Raw genomic sequence first — 6,000 nt, forward strand, 5'->3', positions numbered from 1 at the left:
TAGAACCTCCTTTTTTTTACACAAGGAAAAAAAGGTTCGACTTGATATCTTCACAATTACAATACTGCATATAATGGCTTGTGCATTTTTGAAACAACGGCAGACCGGTATGGATTAATCTCAATGTGCAGTTTTAGCTACATTACTTGCACACCTAGTGCAGAACTGCAGATTTATTTTATAAACCGAAAGAAAACCCCGTAAAAAAAAAAAAGATGCTGTCAACCATTTTAAAACCGGACAGCAGAGAAAAAAAAAAACGTCCAGTGACCAAAAAACGCTTCATTAGTTAGCAAGCCCTGGAAGGAGAAAAAAAAAAGATGAACTCAAATCGTGTGCATGCAAAACGTCCACCTACATCATCACCCAAACGCGTTTCTCTTCCAAATAAAAAAAAAATCCAGATCGTCTGAAATTTAAAATGCTTCAGTCGGGGAACAAGAAATCAAACTGGTTATTGCACTCCACCGGCATGAAAAAAAATAGCCCTCCCAAAAGCTAGAATTGACAAAAACAAACCACAAGGCCTACGTAGAAAAACAAGCAGGCCTCTTTTAACATGTTGAGGTAGCTAGCTATTCCTGTTATGTACCCTGTTTTAACAGTCGCCAGCGACCCGCTAAGTAACACAATGTGCAATTTGTATTCGTGTGCGGGGGAAAAAGGGTTTAAACGTCCTACCTGCTTCCTTTCTGTTTTGCTTTTATTCCAGAATGAGGGCTGTTCATAACATCCAGTCTCACATACACACACAGTCTCTCTCCCTACAGCCTGACTGCTGTAAACACACAAACCAAACCCCAACCCACAGCGCACGGCGCCTGCGCAACTTCCCGGCTCCCAGCGACGTCGGCCTCCGCAGCGGAACCGGACCTGCTCCTGCTAGGGCCGGGGCCGGGTCTCCCTGCTGGGCCGCAAGGTGCGAGATGCTCGCAGGACCCGGCTGCCCAGAAGCGGAGGACTTTTTTTTCCTCCTGCGCCACAGTTCTCACCGCGGCGGTGCTCTTGTCGGAGTGTCGCTCAATCTCACAAACATACACGCGTAGTCGTGACTTGCTCTTTGTGGCCGTGGGAACACATACTGTATTGCGAGGAAACAGCAAACTTTCCTTGCAAAATGCAACACAATGCATATTATTATTATTATTATTATTATTATTATTATTATTATTATTATTATACCACAGCACTTACAGAGGTGATCTGACTTGCCATTACTTGTATATCGACCTGTGTCTGTTATTACTGTCCGCGATGTTTTCGTAGTGACCTCCACTATGGGCTTATTTGTAACAGAGGAAGTCAATCGTAAGACTTAGCGAGAAGTAAAAAAAAAAGTTGAGGTTTGCATTCTATCGTGAGTAACGGGTTGAGTTTTTGAACACACATTACTTCTGTCATTGTGTACTGGAAAGATCTATTCCTGTTGAAATATGGTAAACGATTCTACATATATATATATAGATCTATGATTGATTATTTTTTAAAGTGCACTGGGATGCATTTCGATCGTATTTAAACAATTATTGACAACGTACGTTGTTGTTGTTGATGTTGTTGTTTTTTCCCACAGTTTATACAGGCCTTGACTAAAATCAATCTGTGTTAAAGCTAGATTAATCTGTTTTTATTTAAAACACTGTTCTTTACTCTCCCTAAGGCATTGGGTAATATCAGCTCGCACCCATCAAACACGTTTCAAAACTGGTTGAATGTGTAGAAACCTCATAATCGCATTAATTAATATGACCTTGCATAATTCAAAGGTATGACTATTTGAAAACATCTCTGCTATGCTGGTTTGAAGAATCACCTTGGTAACCACTGGATTATGGGTCTAATAACCTTGCTTTTTCTGTAACCCCTTTGGGAGTTTTTAATATCTTTAAATATTTCCCTGTTCTGTTTCATATTTCGGGATTTTACTAGTATGTTTTTACAATAACATACTGAAAAACTAACCCCAAGTTTCATGCATTAAATATTTTTCACATACCCTTCCCAACATGGCAACAGTCAGGAATTTGTTCATGGCTAGTTCACATTTTATTTATAGCTCAACATAAAATCGGCATCTGTTCAATGCGACACCTTTTCTTTTGAAAGGCTTTGTCTTTACTTGCAAAAGGAGGAGAAAATACAGACTGTTCAAGTTGGCATAAAAAAACAACTTCTTGGAACTCTGTCACCTATGACCCATCTTACCTGCTTTGTCCAGGTAAACGGATGAATAGTTCTTGTCTTTTCCTGTGTGGGTCACAGGGGATCCCAGCCCTAATCCTGGAGGTCCAGTCACCACCTGCTTCTTGTTCCAGCTGAGCTCTCCCTTTCATAATGGAACCCTTCATTAAGCTAATAACGGGATTAACATGAACTCCCTAACTGCTTTCAGATCCTGAACATATGTCTTCTAGCTATTGCATTTCATGTTACTCAAGTTTTGCCTACTTTTGAGCATAAAAAAAAGCTTTGCGAAGGTTCCAGTCAAGCAACTTCTTAGGTCAATCAAGTATTCAGTTAAAGGAGAACTGCTATGGAATTTTAATCTTTGGGGTTAGAAAGAACTGGCATCGATGAGTGCATTTTAAACCACAATAAATGTAAAATGTATACTGTAACTTGTGTTTACATCACAAAATAGATTACATTTCTAGGCATTTGCAGCACAGCATATTCTGCGATCCAGAACAAGGCAACAGAACTACCGGTGATGTAAAATGGCCCTATGACTGTAACAGGAGCTTGTCCAGGCTCCCATGAAGCGTAGTTTAGGACCCTATGCAGACGGTATAATCAGGAAGTAAGTGGAGTAGGACAACAGGGAGGAGACGATGAGGATCAGGAGGGGCTGACAGACGGGGGGGGCGTGGCCAAGGCAAACAAGTCCAAAGAGTCCCGGGGGGGAAATCCGGGGCGCAGTCCAAAGTATCAAAAACTGGGTGATCCATCCAAGAAGAGACAAAACATGGTTGAAATCCGGAACAGGATCCAAAACGGGGAATAAAAACAGGGTAACGAGGCCAGGCGCCCCGAGCCCCGGACTCAGACGGACAGGACGCCGTGATGGAGCCTGTGCCATCAGGTCTCTCCTGGACCCGCAGGTAGGTGGGCTTCCGGGTGTCCATCTCCCACTGCTGAGCCCGGAATAGCAGGAGCGCCAGGCTTAAATAAGGAGGGGCAGAACAGGGGGCAGGTGCACGTAATCAGCCAAAATACAAAAGAGCCGGAGCGCCCTTAAGAGGAGGGATTACGATCGTGACAATGACATTGCAAACAAGCAAGCTAGCGAATGCATCTATTTTAATCTGAATATATCGCTTTCTATCTTGAATTGGTTTTGCGAATAAATGGAACTTGTTAACCGTACATGCAGAGCGTATTGAAACATTTCTGCAGTGAAAAGTCTGCCGCACGACCTGTACTTATTCGCTCGTACGTCACATTACATGAGTCCCTGCAGTGACTAGTGAGCAGGAAGGGCCGCATCGTGCAGCAGTTCCTGGGAACTCTCACTTCTGCCCATGGCGGGACTAGGGGTTTGCAATGACGTGGCGAACGACAGCATTTTCCCAAAGTTCACGATTTTGTGCCTAATTCGAAAACGTTGTCAAATCTTTCTGTAACGGCAATTAATTTATTCTTGGGCAGAGCTTTGATAACCATTCTGAGAAACTGGGACTGCAGTTCCCCTTTAAGTAAAGAGCTGAGCTGGAGAGCAGTGACCTCCAGTAACCGTGTGAGTCTCCAAAAACCAAGACCCTATACAACCAGTATAGGGTGTATTGTTCCGCCTTCTACATGAGGACATTGGCATGTAGTCATTTCTATTGAATAGTCATGCTAAGCCACAGTTCAATAGGGAGAACAACATCCAAGCATTGAATGCTTGGAAAACGTGGTGAGGAACGTTTGGGAAGGGAGGAGTTTGAGGTCAGTTCATGTATCTAGTCTGCGGATAATGGTCAATAGGTGCAGCCTTGTGAGATTGACCTGTCGTTGTTATCTCTCCCAAATTTCAGTACATAACCTCCGTTTAATGGCCTGTCTGATGTTGGTGCTAGCTGTGCTTCATTCTCTGGAAACGGCTTCCTCTCAGTCAGACCCTGACTGGTACACTTCCTCTGCGCTGCTGGTTAGGAAAGACATCCAGGGTTCAGACAGGTAGGAGCTGGTTTTGACTGGTTGCCATTCTGGCTCTGTGCACATTGCTGCCACCTGAGGGAACAGGCCATACAGTTCAAGAGCTTCAGCTTTGACACCCCATGGCTTGTCCTGCATCCCTGTCAGACTCAGAGCAGGGTCTTCTGAGCCAGAGTGTGTCAGCTGCAGGGGCTACACTGCTCCTTCCTTTCAGATTCACAGTAATTCTATAGCATAATACTTGCCCAAATAATATCTAAATATTTAGACCATTTCTTTCAAATCTGCAGATGATTGTAATGATCAATACAAACTGTGGCATTCTGGGCCCGAGGTTCTGTAGCACTTGATTCTTGTAGCATGCGTGGCTGAAGCCTGGATTTGAGTTGCTGTCTCAGACACTGCCTTTAAGTGCTGAAAGGTATATTAAATGTACCGGCACCAAAACATCAGGCCCTCGCAGCAGGGGAGTGAAGTGCTTCTCAGACACCAGGAGACGTCAAAGTCACAGGCCCATTCAGGTCTTGAATGGAGTTTGTAACGAGAGTTCGGGAGGGATGACAACAGCCAGGTGCTAATTACTGGCGGCTGAGTCTGGTGGAGATCACTCCCAACTCCTCTCTTAAAACATAAATACTATGTGATCCCCTCTCTCCCTCGCATACGTCTTTTGAATCCCACCTCCACCCCATCTCCACCTCTGCCCTCAGCCAAAGTTTCACTCCACAATCCTATAAGGAGCTTTATTCTTGGGTGTTATTCCTAGTGAAAACACTGTGGGGCAGCTGTAGTCTTTGGTAGCCGTAGGATTATCTGGTTATCATTACAGCCTTGGCACCTGGTTATTTGGGTTAGAAGTCAAATCAGCTGTTTTTTTCGGTCTTAATCAATTGCTGTTTGAAAAAGCCTTCATATATTCTGACCCTCAACTAGGGGAGATGGTCATAAGGCTCATTTCCCCTTGAAACTGGTTAATGAGTAGTTCACTCATCTTTGAGAGTTGCACAAACTGTACAGAACTGCCAGGAAAACATACTAGATTGAGAAGGGGAACTCGTCTAGAAACGTCCATCTTCCAAGCAGAGGTCTTCACTTAATTCTGAAGACAGTATCCATGCAGCGAAGGCAGTAACCTGCAGCCTCAGGTTCAGCCACAACCTAACTCAGTAAAACATTCTCTACTACAAAGATGCATGTTGTTATCTATTGTCTGTGCCTTTGACTAATTAATATAGGGTGCAATTCAAACTACTGTCCTAATTGCAACACTATTTTACTTTAAATCTCTCGTGCTTTGTAAGCGTTGCAGCACCAAGCTAACAGCTGTCGCCAGTTCCTCAAAAATACCCACTGTTTTGACACCAGAAGTTTTGATAAAAATCCCTTCAGAATAGACTATAACAACTTCCTGCAACATGAATGTCTCTGGCGTTTCTAAGGCCAGAAAAATTCTTCCTTGCAACATTTTTTCTTCGTGATTGAAGCTACGTGAGACTTTAACCTAATCTCTGCGGATGACCTTTTATTTGTTTCAGTGCTGTTATTGAAACATGTCATTTCTAAGCAACCCCTGAACTTTGCTGCAAATATTTAGCAATGTATGTAGCGAACAGAGTTGTTAGACCATAGTTTCACAACAGGAGCAGAAGCCGAGACATTGACCTGTATGGAAGAATAAAAGTAATAGCGCTAGCTGAAGCAGACTGCGATTTTCTCTATCTGTATTAAAATGCCTTATCACTCTAAATCATACTACACATCCTATAAAGTCTTAAACTTTGACATACGTTTGTTATCTGTTTGACAAATTCATTTACAGTAGCTAGTTTTCGTCCATCAGTACTCACACTGTCTTGCCAT

The 6,000-nt window shown here is 43.2% G+C and overlaps 1 protein-coding gene across 5 annotated transcripts in view; it reads right to left on the reverse strand.

Annotated features, from left to right (window-relative positions):
• Nucleotides 1-1,213, reverse strand: part of rabgap1 (RAB GTPase activating protein 1) — a 145,348-nt gene extending 144,135 nt beyond the window's left edge. For 2 of the 5 annotated variants that reach the window (XM_088615293.1, XM_088615291.1), the window contains exon 1: nucleotides 682-971. The gene's annotated coding sequence lies outside the window, so the exon portion shown is untranslated. Of the gene's footprint in view, nucleotides 1-681; nucleotides 972-1,194 lie in introns of those variants that run through there. The other 3 variants (XM_088615296.1, XM_088615295.1, XM_088615292.1) reach the window with 2 other exon arrangements.
• Nucleotides 1,214-6,000: the final 4,787 nt, after the last annotated feature.

Source organism: Lepisosteus platostomus, chromosome 21 (genome assembly GCF_059453375.1).
Source record: "Lepisosteus platostomus isolate fLepPlt1 chromosome 21, fLepPlt1.hap1, whole genome shotgun sequence".
NCBI classification, from domain to species: Eukaryota; Metazoa; Chordata; class Actinopteri; order Semionotiformes; family Lepisosteidae; genus Lepisosteus; species Lepisosteus platostomus.